Source organism: Neovison vison, chromosome 6, assembly GCF_020171115.1.
Source record: "Neovison vison isolate M4711 chromosome 6, ASM_NN_V1, whole genome shotgun sequence".
NCBI classification, from domain to species: Eukaryota; Metazoa; Chordata; class Mammalia; order Carnivora; family Mustelidae; genus Neogale; species Neogale vison.
This window is the reverse complement of record NC_058096.1, coordinates 27,620,336-27,634,966: the sequence shown is the minus strand read 5'-3', so window position 1 is coordinate 27,634,966 and position 14,631 is coordinate 27,620,336. Positions and strand designations below refer to the sequence as shown.

The following is a 14,631-nucleotide window of genomic DNA, read 5'->3' as shown; positions in this document are numbered from 1 at the left end:
ATTGCTCAACTGCCATCCCAAGCCTGTGACTTTACCTGTTTGGGCGATGAGTGTCAGAATGTTTTGGGACACCTCTCATTATTCCCAGTTACCGGAAACAGGTTAGCATTGTTGGGGGAGTGTTTGGGGAGAAGGGCTTGGCACATACCTCCCTGCACCTTTCAGAGAGGGACAAAACAATTTTTATATCAGTAATGTGGAGGAACTGCCAAAAGTGCAAGAAAAATCAGCTACGTGAAATGTGTGCCTTTCAACCCCAGCCTCTGGGCAACCACCAATCACCTATATCTATGAACTTGGGTTTTGTTGTTGTTGTTGTTGGGTTGTTTTGAGGGGGGGTTACCTTTTTTAAAAAAATTTAAATATACATGAGGTCATATGGTGTCTGTTTTTCTCTGACTTTTTAAACTTTGCATAATGCCTTCAAGGTGCATCCATGCTGTTGCAAATGGCAAGATTTCCTTCATTTTTATTTCTATGGCTGAATAATATTCCTCTGTGAGATATATATACATATAAACATTTTTATTATCCAATCATCTATTAGTGGACAGGTGTTGTTTCCACATCTTGGCTATTATTAATAATGCTGCAATGAACATGGGGTGCATATATCTTTTCAAGATAGTGTTTTTGTTTTCTTTGGTAGGATTGGTGGATCATATGGTAGTTCTGTTCTATTTTTAGTTTTTTGAGGAAACTTTATACTGTTTCCATAGCGACTGTACCAGTTTACATTCCCAACAACAGTGCACAAGTGTTCCTTTTTCCCACATCCTTGCCAACACTTATTATTTCTTGAAAACTTCCATTTCTTAGATTACTTTTTATTATTGTATTCTACACACATGTTTAGAGATGCTTGCTCAAGTTCAGTTAGGTGTGATTTTTGTGTTTTCACCCAGCTTACTGTGAAACATAGTGTTTGTGATAGACATACCTACTAACTTATCAAATTAATAGTGTCAAGTAACAAGTAGGTAACTATAAGAATTATGTGTATTTTTTGACACTGCATTTTTTTGAAATTAAGTTCAGAATTTCACACATTGCTGTATTAAACACATCCAACTATTTTAAATTTAAGAAAGTACATAAAAATTTTTCACCAGAGTTTTCTGCCTTCCAGAGCATTTTTACATGATTTAAGATTTTAAAAAGTCAATGTATAAATAACGCCAAATCCTTTTTGAGAACTTTAAGAAGAAATATATGTGAAATAGTCAAAGAGAAATCAAATAGACTAAACTTCAGGGAAAAATTCTTTCCCATATAAGATGAAATAGTACTCTAAAGGAAGGGAAGGGGGCACCTGGGTGGCTCAGTGGGTTAAGCTTCTACCTTCGGCTCAGGCCATGATCTCAGGGTCCTGGGATCAAGCCCCGCATCAGGCTCTCTGCTTAGCAGGGAGCCTGCTTTCCCCCCCCCCACACCTCTGCCTGCCTTCTTTCTGCCTACTTGTGATGTCTCTCTCTGTCAAATAAATAAATAAAATCTTAAAAAAAAAAAAAGGAAGCAGAGAGCCAACTGGAATGAAAGCCCTGGAGGCCACAGGATAAGCTGATATGAAAGAATATAACATAGGGTGTCCCTACCATGGATGCTCCTATCAGTTAAAACACCCTGCTTGTAAATAATAGAAAACCCAACATAACATGACTTAATGATTGAAGAGGACGTGTGGGCTCGTGAAACTCTAAACCCAAGGATAGGCCTGTTCAGGACAGACTTGAGATACAGGTGCAAGCATTTCACTAAGGATCCAATGTCTTTGTCTTACCAGCCTGCCTCTGCCAAGCTGGTTTCATTCTAAATATGACTCTTCTTACAATACCGTGATGGAACCTCATGGATCCACCTCTCCACCCTTCAATTCCACCAAAAACAAAAAAAAACAAAAAGCACAAAATAAAAACAAAAAACCATGACACCATGGGGAATGGGTGCTAGGAAGGCATCTTATAAATGCCCACCAAAATAATCACATTAAATAAACACAATAATTGGTGTCATGTAAAATGTTTGCCAGTCATAGCCATGTTACAAGATTTTGATCATTGGATATTAAATATTAAATCTGAATATGAGGAGGATGTTAATTATGCCTATATTGAAGCATGAGGTTGATAGAAAAAGCAAAATAATATTAAATTAATAAATACTTTGCCAGAACAGCTTGTTTTTCACCAGTTATAGCTACTGATATAAATAAGTAGCACTTCCCTGGACTCAGTGTTCTGCCAACAAAAATTCAATTATGAGCAAAAATGGCAGTTAAGGATTTCTATTTGGATAGAAGTTCTAGGAAACCGTAAAGTCTTCTAAGTGGAATACATTTGAAATTAGAATTTTGGAAGAAACACGAATTTGTGGTAAAACTATCAATAAAAAATTGTTAGGATGTTTTAAACAGATTAAAGAACACAGAGTACATCTGAAATCTATATGTAAAAATGACAGTTGGCAGAAAATAATTCTTTTTTTTTTTTTTAAGATTTTATTTATTTGACAGAGGGAGATCACAAGTAGGCAGCGAGGCAGGCAGAGAGAGAGAGAGGAGGAAGCAGGCTCCCCGCCGAGCAGAGAGCCCGATGCGGGACTCGATCCCAGGACCCTGAGACCATGACCCGAGCCGAAGGCAGCGGCTTAATCCACTGAGCCAATAATTCTTACTTGAAAGGAGAGTTGAGGAGATTAAGCTGAGGACAAAAACAAAATGTTTACCGTTAAAATTTTGAGTAAAAGATGAGGACAAAATATTTTCACCTTCTTTCGTACACAAACTTGAAATAATAGGAACAATGAAAACCAACCTTGCAAATCAGAACCATATCTTCTCAGAATTTTTTTTAATCTTTTTAATCTTTTATCAAAGATTTATTTATTTTAAAGAGTGAAGAGCACGAGCAGGAGAAAAGGCAGATGGAGAGAGAGAGAGAGTGAATCCTCAAGCCAACTCCCCACTGAGCGTGGAGCCCTATGTAAGGCTTGATCCCAGGACCCTGAGGTCATGACCTGAGCCAAGCAACCAACAGAGCCACCCAGGTGCCCCACCCTCAGTTTATTTAACAGGTACGTAAACAACTTATAGGACAAAAGAATAGCTATGAATTAGGTAAGCTCTGAATAGAAAACCTCAAAAATATCTTCAATGAAAAAAGTCTTGGGGCACCGGTGTGGCTGTCATTAAGCATCTGCCTTCAGTTGGAATCATGATCCCAGGGATCTGGGATAAGTCCTGTATTGGGCTCCCTGCTCAGCGGGAAGCCTGCTTCTCCCTCTCCTGCTCCTCCTGCATGTGTTTTCCCTCTCTCGCGGTGTCTCTCTGTCAAATAAATAAATAAAATCTTTAAAAAAAAAAAAAAAAGAATTGGAAGTCTCTTGGGTTTTAGCTGTGTCAACAAAATGACTGAGACCAAATTTTATGAGATTAATAGTAAACTTACCTGCAGCAAATTTAAATCATGACCTTGTTTATAATGGGCCATTTAACCATAATGGAAAATGGGAAGTTTGCCACTACATTTGAGGAATACACCAGTGTTCCATAGAAACATATAATAGCTTTAAGATTCAGCAGTAATGATGGCTCGTGAGTAAAAACTATTAAATGCTTTCAATGATATCAGTTCTTTATTGGGTTGTATACAAGCATTTGCATAAAGATCAATAATTTTCCAAAACATTTTTAAGTGAAATTAAGTTTAAAACTATAGACCCTTCTGGCTAAATAAGATGCTATTCAACAATGAATGTGTCAACAAAGAAATAAAAATGAAAATCTGACAGTCCAAAAATCTCTGGGATGCAGCCAAAGTGGTTCCACAGGGAAGGTTACTGCAGTACAGGTGTACCCCAAGAAGTGAAAAGAATCTTGAGTGAACAGCCTCGCCTCCACCCGAAGGTGCTAGAAAAAGAACAAACCAAACGCAAACCCTAACGAGCAAAAGGGAAAAAAAAGGAAGAGAGAGAAACCAAGAAATAGACTCAACTATAGAGAACAAATTGATGGTTACCAGAGGGGAGGTTGGTGGGGATATGAAACTTAAAGAGTATACTTACCATGATGAAAAAACAAATAAAATAAAATTATTTTTAAAACTATAGGCACTTCTGTCATTGAAAAATATATCATCTTTTTTTTATCATTGTGCTTTATTAATCATGATTAGAAAGATGTTTGAAAGATCATTAAAATATATAGCGTATTAAATGGCTTTTAAATAATACATGTTCAGGGTACCTGGGTGGCACAGTCTGTTAAGCCTCTGACTCTTGGTTTGGGCTCAGATCATGATCTCAGGGTGGCAAAACCGGGCCCAGAGTTGGCTTCCAAGCTCAGCTCAGAGCGTCCTTGAGATTCTCTCTCCGTCTCCTTCTGCCCCTCCAGCTCATGCTCTCTCTCTCTCTCCCTAAAATAAATAAATTAATCTTTTAAAAATAAAAATAAGTAAATAATACATGTTCATTTTTAAAAATTCAAATAGGGGGGGCCTGGGTGGTTCAGTGGGTTAAAGCCTCTGCCTTCAGCTCAGGTCATGATCCCAGGGTCCTGGGATGGAGCCCCGCATCGGGCTCTCTGCTCAGCAGGGAGCCTGCTTACCCCTCTCTCTCTCTCTGCCTGCCTCTCTGCATACTTGGATCTCTGTCTGTCAAATAAATGAAATCTTTTTAAAAAATTAAAAAATAAATAAAATAAAAATAAAAATTCAAATAGTGCCAAAGTGTATGCTCTGAGAAGCAAGTGTCCTTCATAGGTGCTTACGAGGTCTTGAGCAGTTCAAACTTAGCTTAGCAACGGCCACCTCCCCCCATCTCCACCCAAATCCTTGGGAGAACTCATTACCCTGAACCCAACACTCCATTTCAATGAGCACTGGATCTTTCAATCCTTCCCTTTCTATCAGTGGTAGTGAGGGAGGGGTAGGGAGGTGGAAGTAAGGGCAGCCGCAGTTATGTCTGCCAGATTTTCTATCTTGCCTCCTCACCCTCACCCAGCACCATTTCCAGCTTGCCACCAGATGAGGAGATACAAACTGAGGCCTTTATAAGAGAACCAAGGAAAACTTTTACTTAGAGTAGCTGGTAGCTATTTCTAACTTTCCACATCTCTGAAACTGCATGACCTACCTCATGAGGAAATTTACAGAAGGTTGATTTATATGTCTGTCTACTTGTGCAAGCAGTGAGGAGTACTGAATAGACTTCTTTTTAATCTTTTTAAAAAAGATTTTATATATTTATTTGACAGAAAGAGCACAGAATCAGGGGAAGTGGCAGGCAGAGGCAGAGGGAGAAGCAGACTCTCCACTGAGAAAGGGAAAGCCTGATGTGGGACTTGATCCCGGGACCCTGGGATCATGACATCCTCAAGTTAAATTATGGATCCTGAGGCTCAACATAGAGTCTGCTTAAGATTCTCTCCCTCTCCTTTTGCTCCTCCCCTGCTTAAACTCTCAAAAGACAGACATAAAGAGAAAGGAAGAAAGAAAGAAAGAAAGAAAGAAAGAAAGAGAAAATCTTAAAAGAAAAGAAAAAATATGGATCTCAATGCTCGCTGTCATGATTGGAGTTGACTATCATGTAGCCATTCTTGCTTTATCATAATAGTCATAGAGCAGTTAAGCTTTTTTTTATTTACATTTCTATTACAAATATAATATCCTGACTATGCCATGTATTAAATAGGCTCTGTAGGTTATCCTGGGGACTAATATATTTATAGTAAAGTAACACGTCCTTTGTTCCAAATAATCAACTTAAAAGTTTACTTTTAAAACAGAGCTAATTGATTTGCTAACCCACCTATATCAACACACAGTTGTAAAAGGGCTATGTTTATTACTGTATTATAGTGCTTAGCAACATTGAGCACTCTAAATCAAATTAAAGTCAGGCCTTGTTTCCTCATTACAGATATTTTTAGCTGCTGAACTCTCTCCCACTAGTACTACTTTGTTTCTTCAAGATTAAATTAAATCAAAGGCATGACAAAATATTTTGGCAAATATAATGTGTTTTATTTGTTTCTGAAGAAAAAGATATCTTTCCCCTTTGGAATATCCACTGATGCCTTCCTCTGTCATCTAGTTTGTTCCCTTATCTCAAAAGTGTTGACACAATCACAGAGGAGAGATTCTGTATCAACCATGTTACAGTTCCCCCTGGACGTACCCGCACAAGGAAGTAAAAACTGAGTCCACGTCTGTTTTTAGTAAATTAAACTAAATCATGTTTCCCTTGTGATACTTTTGGTTCTCTGTTCCAAAATGATAACCCAGTCAACTGAAAGTTCTTCCATCTAATTACACATGGATATGCTTTATCTTCTATGGGAAGCATTTTTTCTTTCTTTTACATCTCTATTAGATTTAGCTACCGATAAGAGGCTGTCTTGAATGTATTGAATGGAGTCCTTTCAAAAACCAAGTCCTTTAGGGCTTATTTGTTTTTCACTCTAATAAGAAGAGAGATGGGGCACCCGGGTGGCTCAGTGGGTTAAGCTGCTGCCTTCGGCTCAGGTCATGATCCCAGGGTCCTGGGATCCAACCCGGCATCAGGCTCTCTGCTCAGCAGGGAGCCTGCTTCCCTTCCTCTCTCTCTGCCTGCCTCTCTGCCTACCTGTGATCACTATCAAATAAATAAATAAATAAAATCTTAAAAAATTCTTTAAAAACAATTAGAAAAAAAAATAGAAAAGAGAAAAATTTTCACCAAGATGCATTTAACAAGGCCAAGTTGCACATTAAGATACAAACTACGGATTGAGTATCTTAATGTGCAGAAATAGCACATTGTAATGAAAAGAAAACTTCCTGAGAAACGCGACTTACGTGCAGAGATCCGTAATACATGATGTACAATGCACATTCGCACAAAGGAAAAAGCATTTGATCATGAAAATATTCACTACTGAGCTCAAATCTTTTCTTTAGAGTTAATTACAGTTAATGTTTGTCATTAATGAATTAAATGAGGTCTTCATGGATCTCTTTTGGGCTATGTCTATATTAGAACAAAAAGTTAATTTAAGGTTAAACTGATTTCATTGACACCAATAATGAATTGAAAACTTTCTTTTTTTTTAAAAGATTTTTATTTATTTATTTGTGAAAGAGAAGAGCAAGAGAGTAAAACTGGTAGGGAGGGTCACAGGGAGAGGGAGAAGCAGACTTGCCATTGAGCAGAGATCACGACATGGGGCTCGATCCAAAGACCCCCATGATCATGACCTGAGCCATGTAGGCACCCCGGGAATGAAAACTTTCATTCCCGGATGGGGTTTTTTTCCATCTTGATATGAGGAGGAGAAAGTAAAATTCAAGATTATTCATTCTGGTTTTGTGTTTGTAACTATTTTAAGAAGGGTGTCTTAGGTTCCTAAGGCTGCCATAGCAAAGTACAACAGATTGGGTACTTTAAAACAATAGAAATTTGTTCTCTCACAGCCTTGAGGCTCTGAAATCAAGGTGTTTGCAGAACCTTGCTCCCTCTGAAGCCTCTAAAGGAAAATTCTTCTTTGCCTTTTCCAGAATCTGGTAGCCCTGGATATTCTTTGGTGAGTGGCAGCACACCTGAATCTGCCCCCATTTTCCCATGGCCATCTTCCCTGAGTAGCTTTTCTCTTCATCTTACATTGGATAAAGGTATGATTTCATTTTAATTTAAACCTAAGTAAATCTGCAATGACCGACCAGCTGAATATGGTCACATTCTGAGGGATTGGGAGTTAGACTTCAACATGTCTTTTTTTTTTTAAGATTTTATTTATTTATTTGACAGGCAGAGATCACAAGTAGGCAGAGAGGTGGGGGGTGGGTGGGGTGGGGAGCAGCTCCCTGCAGAGCAGAGAGCCCAATGTGGGGCTCGATCCCAGGACCCTGGGATCATGACCTGAGCCAAAAGCAGAGGCTTAACCCACTGAGCCATCCAGGTGCCTCTGACTTCAACATGTCTTTTTGGAAGACACAATTCAACCCATAACAAGGAGCTAGCAACATAATGCATTTGTTTTCCACATGAGTGCTGAACCAGTGGAAGAAGAAATCTAAAGAGACGATAAATGCTAAGCAAAATATCACTTTTATTGACGTTAAAGCTTATTTTGGACCCTCTGATTTATCTGAAGGCAGATGAGCTTGGTCATCTGAAACGCTGATATCACACTGACCTCAAATTTACTTAACCTATCCAGTAGCAGATAACACAGGACTGTCCAGGATCTCTTCCGGTGACGGCTTTCCCCTAGAAGAGCGAATAGCATGGAGGAACAGAGCAAATATGTCCTTCCTACAGCTCAGGCTGGTGGTTCCAGAACCCAACTAAGATTAAAGCAAGAGAAAGAAAAGAAAAAACTCAAGCATCACATTGATACTGCTCCCTCCACAGAAAAGAAACATCAGGAATACGGAATAAGCTTCCTTATGATAGTAAATGCATATGCATATTAATAAGCTTCATTGTTGTGAATAGCCATCAGTAAGGCTCAGGGCATTTTTCCTGGGGCTTAATTTTAAAGATTTTTAAAATATTTGTATTATAAATATAAATATATATATTCTGTTCTATCTGTTCTGCAGAATTTTATGTGCTGTTTTGCAGAATTTTAGCCTAAGTTTAAAATAAGGCTGTCTAAAGTATTTTGTAAAATAGAAAAAGGTTCAGAATTCCACATCACTTAACCCATTCTATATTGAATAACACTGAGCTTGTCACAAGAAAGTTTACCAGGAGGATCATTTGGCTGAAACTGCACATCCATTAAACGCCTCAAGCATTGACTTTTATGTATTTTCCAAGAGGAGGAACATGAAATCTTACAGGATTCAAAGAAAGTGTGTATCTCATAACTTTCAGTTTGAATCCTATTACTAGACCGTACCATGTATAGTAGCCTACTAATAGTTTCTTGTAAATTCTGAAATTAGCTTGTTAAATAGAAAAAAATATATATTTGCATCCTGAAGGGATCAGATTGTATAGTGTGAACAAGAAAGGTAAATTACAATTTTATTAACTTTTTTTAGATAGCTTTATTTTTAATACGTTAGAAGTGTTAAAAATAAAAAGAAGGGGGCTTTTCTCCCCAAAACTCCAAAAATTATACAAACTTTTAGAAGGCTTTTGTTTCTGAGTAGGGAAATTTTTACAAAGGGGTGGATGCAGTAGGAAGCCTGTAAGATGACCACATGTGAACCCTGCTTCCTGCCCTTTACTCACCTGTATGTAATCCTCTCCCCTGGATTAAAGGCTGGACTTAATGACTTGCTTCTAATGACTAGTATGTAGTCAATCTGATGGGTATCACTCCCAAAATTAAGGGTTTTTTTTCCCTAATTTATACACATTTTGGTTTATTCCAATACCACATCATTGTACCATGAGAATGTTTATTTCAAGGTGATTTTCAATCGTGTAGCCACAATCCCCCTATATTTTTACATTATTTTTTCTCTACTTTTTAAATATGAGATACAGAATTTATCAGAGTTTACAAGGGACAGACACAGTCTTTCTGCTGAATTAGGTATCATATTTAACTTAAAAACTCTTATTAGCCTTTTGGATAACAAGAATTTGAAGCTGCTGGGTGTCCCACGTGTTTGTAGGTCCCAAAGTAGTCCTGAAGTCTATGTAGACTTCAGGAAAATATCTTTGATAAACTGTAACAAAACTCACCCCAAAATAAAAACCTATGAAATGCCCATAGTTCTATCCAGAGTCAACATTTTTACAATATCTATTTTCAGAAACAACAGTGAAAGATAGATTTACATTCAGAAAACAGAGCCTATATACTAAGATGCCCTAACTTGCAATCTAGCACTCCATGCTGAATTCTGTTCAATCCTCTTATTACTGAAAACACCCATCCTCAGATGCCCCAAATAATGTCAGGTGGGACAATGATTTGAACAAAGAGAATTCTAAAGAGAGCTACGTTTTAAGACAGTGGCTTCTAACACAGAGGACATGGGGAGATGGAGAGGAGAAGGGAGTTGGGGGAAATTGGAGGGGGAGACGAACCATAAGAGACTGTGGACTCTGAGAAATAAACTGAGGGTTTTGGAGCAAAGCGGGGGTGGGAGGTTGGGTGAGCCTGGTGGTGGGTATTATGGACCGCACGTATTACTTGGAGCACTGGGTGTGGTGCGTAAACAATGAATTCTAGAACACTGAAAAGAAACTGAAAAAAAAAAAAAGACAGTGGCTTCTATTCTGTTTGTTCTAACATACTATCTCTTGGATCACTCGCTCTCAGGATAGCCCTGGGAAAGAGTCATGTCAAGAGGGGGCTTAGAAGATTTCCCCCTAGTTGAAACTTCCCAGGAGACTGCAAGCCCAGTCGTGAGAAGCCTTGATCCTAAGGTACCCCGTTGAGCTATGCCCAACGTTCTGATCCACAGAAACTGTGAGACAAGAAATGTTTGTTTCAGGCCTTTAAGCCACTTAGTTGTGGAGGAATTCGTTATGCAACCATCGATAACTAAAAGGGGAAAGGCCGAAGATTCTGATTATTCTGATTATTCTGATTATTCAGTGTTAAGATTATGGGTTTAGAAGTCAAATTGTCCAATAACTTAGGAACATTTTGTTTAAGTAATACATCATATTTTCTTGTCAAAAAAATTTTGTATATTAAAGAGCTAGAAACAATCAAATTCAATCTCCAATTTCCCTAAATTCACATCCTTTTTCTGAATTAATCATTAAGTTATTTTTCCAGACCTTTTTCTCAGCATTAACATTTTCACATATGGAGTTTTACTTCATAGAAATAAAAAAGAACATTCTGCAACATGCTTTTTTCTTTTTTAGTTTAACTTGTCCTAAACATCTTCCCACAGCTGCTCATTGACATCTAACTTACTCTCTTACCTTGTATGGTAATCTATAACAGAACCATAACACAACTTTATTTAATCTACCCGCTGATGATGCACATTTGAGTTTCTAGTATTTGACCAACCCTGACCAACACTGCTGCAATTAATTAATAGACTTGTACTTATCTCTTTGTGCTCATGAACTGATATATCCCTATTTTAGACTTGTTTGCAAAAGACATAGGCATTTTTTCTTGATAGATTTCCCAACTTCTCTTTAACAAAATAACCGTTTACACTGTCAGACAGTGTATTAGAATTCTGGTTTTCCCCAGATATTTTCCATCTTTTGAACATTCTACCCTCTTCTTCCACCTTACTAATTAATCACATGTTTTATATTTCTTCTCATTGCTATAGTTTTGTTTGTAAAAGGTTTGGATCTTTAAGCCACCTGTTAGCTTTCTAATAATGTTTGATTAACTTGCAGGTCAAATTTGGAGAAGACAATAACAACAAGGAGACAACTCTTCCAAATATGAAAACAGGTAATGTTTCCAACTGACTTTAAATTCAATCATAGAGCATAAACCCTGTTGAATTCCTCACTTCCTTCTTATTTGAATATCCTACAGTTCTTCTACATAGTTGGTAATCAATACATGATGACTTAATTTAATTGATTAATTTGCCCATGACATCTCATGTCAACTACCTTTGAAATATACAGTGACCACCTACAGCCAAAATCTTGGTTGTAAAAAAATATGACATTCCATAAAGATATGATGGAATCCACAGCTGGTACAGGAGAAGATGAGTTGGACATGGAAGATCATGGGACAGAAAGTATGGAGGCACTCAGAGAAGGATGGAGACATGCCAAGCAACACAGGAGCTAGCTTGATTTTTCTGATTTTAATAATTGTATATGTTTCTTCTTATGAAATACACTCTGGTATTCAGGAGTCAAGGAGCAAGATTTCTGCAACTTGTACTCAAATGGTTCAGAAAAATTGACTGATGATAACTACACAGCTAGCTAGCTAAATGATAGAGAGAATGATAAAATAAATGGGACAAAATATAAATAGTTGATCGATCTGGGTCAATAATATATAGGAATTATTCATATGATTCTTGCAACTTCTCACTAAGTTTGAAATTATATCAAAATACAGTTTGCCCCAAAACCAAGGTTTAGAATTTGTTTTTCATAATATTAGTAGTTAGTGTTCTTTGAAAATGGAATTTTGTTTTTTTTTTCCAAGCATTTTGGCTATAGTTCTGTTGCTTAGATACCTAATTCAGCACAAATCTCACCATTTAATTCTCTAAAAAACTTGGGAGCTCTTTCCCAGAGTAAAATTTTCATTTCATACTATGATTACTACAAAATCTGTGATTTTAGGTTTCTAATTGCTACAAATCACAAACAAAATTAATTGAGAGTGTTCAAGATGAGGAAACTAGGGTAATATTCTAAAGCCCTGAATTCTGTTCTTATATTGAAACACAAGGCAACGTAAATTAACCCTACTTTATTCATATGAATACTGTAACTCTTGTTGTTCTTGAACTCTTTTATACTACTATTAACTATTTTTAATTAAAATTATAATTGCATGTGTTGCCTTTTAATGTAGAAAAGACAGTAACTCCTCCAAAAAATAATGGTGATGGAGATACACATGTAAGCATATTTTTAGTCATAAGAGCAACAGAAAAAGAACAGCCTTTATTTTTCCACCCACTGACCAGCCTTCCTTGAAAACTCTGTTTTCTTATGCATAATAAAATTCAGAAAATAATTGGGAGAAATAGCTTATTCTGTAAAATATTAGCTTCCGTTTTCATTCAGGTTCAAATGTGAAAAATGCAAACCAGAAATATTATTTGTTCAATATTATTAATTAAAACATTCTGTGTCTATGAGCTACAGTTTTCTGTGTGTTACAATTTCAGAGATCCAAAATAACAATAGATAAACAGAGTATCTTCTCAAGAATGTAGAGCTTGTCATTTAAAAAGAGGAGAAATTTTGACATAGGCGTTTTTGAAAATGGATAGATCATACCATTTGAAACTGCCTGGTTATGGATCTGAATATGGATGCAACTCATTACCTGTGAAAATAGTTACTTCGTGAAGAATTATACTTCAGTGGAAAATATGATTTGGAAATTACTATTCCTTAAACATCATTTATGATAACCAAAGTTAACCTGTGATTTTCTTTAATAGTCTTATAAATTCTATCTCATCTATAACGGCAGTGTAAAATTTCATCTATTACATAAATTCTTAATTTAAGAAGATGTTGACAGAGTATGGGTGTGTTATACTCTGGTGATTAACAACCTTAGTATCTTCGGCCATTAAAGTACAATCGTCTCTAAGCAAAGCCTAGCATGAACGGGCTAACCATATTATACAGGTGATTCTTGTAAAACTGAAGCATTAGCTGCTCTAATGTGAGAAAAATAGACGGACTTATCCACTTGTACTTCGAACAATTATTTGGATAATAGGGTGAAATAAGAACTAGAAAACCATTCTGTTTTCTAAATACAGTTCGGTAAGTACTTGGATTTAGAAAATACATTCCAAACTTAAAAATCTCTAGCCAAAACCATAACATGATTTCATAAAATGGCCTGTGGAGAATGGCAGTTACCCAACAGAATAATTTCATGTGTCAGAATTCTGACTCATTTGCAATATTCATGTGTAGAGTTGGGTTTTGTTCCAAGAACTCCAGCCCAATCCCAGGCTCATGCCCGGATTCAAGCTACTAGCCCCTCTTCCTAATGCAATATTCTCATTGATTTCTCTCCATCTTCTCTCACTCAATTTTAACCTATTTTCAATGTAGCACTAGAATAATTTTTTATTTTTTTTTAAGATTATTTATTTATTTATTTATTTGACAGAGAGAGAGGTCAGAAGTAGCAGAGAGGCAGGCAGAGAGAGAGAGAGAGAGAGAGGGAAGCAGGCTCCCTGCTGAGGGATCGATGTGGGACTCGATCCTAGGACCCTGAGATCATGACCTGAACCGAAGGCAGCGGCTTAACCCACTGAGCCACCCAGGCACCCCAGAATAATTTTTTAAACATTACGTCACTGCTGATCAAAACTCACCTGTGATTTTTCAATTGCACTTAAAATTCCAACCTCTTTGATCTGGCCACAACCTCCCTCTGTAGCTTCAGGCTATCTGGCTGTCTTTCTGTCTCTCTGATAATGCCCACACGGTTTCTGCCTTCAGTCTTCAGCATTCCTTGTGCCCTCTGCTCTTCCTCCAGCTCTTTGCAAGGCATTCCTCTCAACGTTTGGATTCCAGCCCAAGTGTCTCCTTTCTAGAACAGCCTTGCCTGTAACTATTTCAATACACCCTCACGCTGTCATAATAATATTTATCACTAGCATTCATTACCTTGTTAGTTTCCCTTCCTAAAAAACAACTTCATGAGTATAAGAATGTTTGTTCCTGGGAGAATGGGCAAGGATGCATAGTATAAAAGAGGAACTCAATAAGTATTTGTTTTATGAATGAATCTTCAAAGTAGGTATCAATTTTCTTCTGATGAGAAGCTGTTCATTTTGGTGAAATTCTGAAGTTTTCATGAAGTGCCTCTTGACCATACACTGAAAAAGAGTTTCTTTAAAACTAAAATAGAAGTCTTCAGTTTTGTTTAATGTTTATATTTCCATTCCTTTTAAAATTTAAAAAAAATTGTATAAGTAAAATCTGTTTTGTGCGTTTAGGGGAAACATCAAAATGTCTGCTTTGTGTTCAGATCCA

General features: G+C 37.0%; 1 long non-coding RNA gene across 2 annotated transcripts; it reads right to left on the bottom strand.

Moving 5' to 3' along the window:
- Positions 1-3,311: 3,311 nt before the first annotated feature.
- On the bottom strand, positions 3,312-14,210 carry LOC122910359. Of its 2 annotated transcripts, XR_006385217.1 has the most exons (3): positions 13,968-14,201; positions 4,244-4,412; positions 3,312-3,325 (listed from the first exon to the last, which is right to left on the bottom strand). It is a non-coding gene; the product is annotated as an uncharacterized LOC122910359 (long non-coding RNA). The 2 variants fall into 2 exon arrangements; XR_006385216.1 differs by lacking the exon at positions 3,312-3,325 and having other exon boundaries at positions 4,137-4,412; positions 13,968-14,210.
- Between the last annotated feature and the right edge of the window lie 421 nt (positions 14,211-14,631).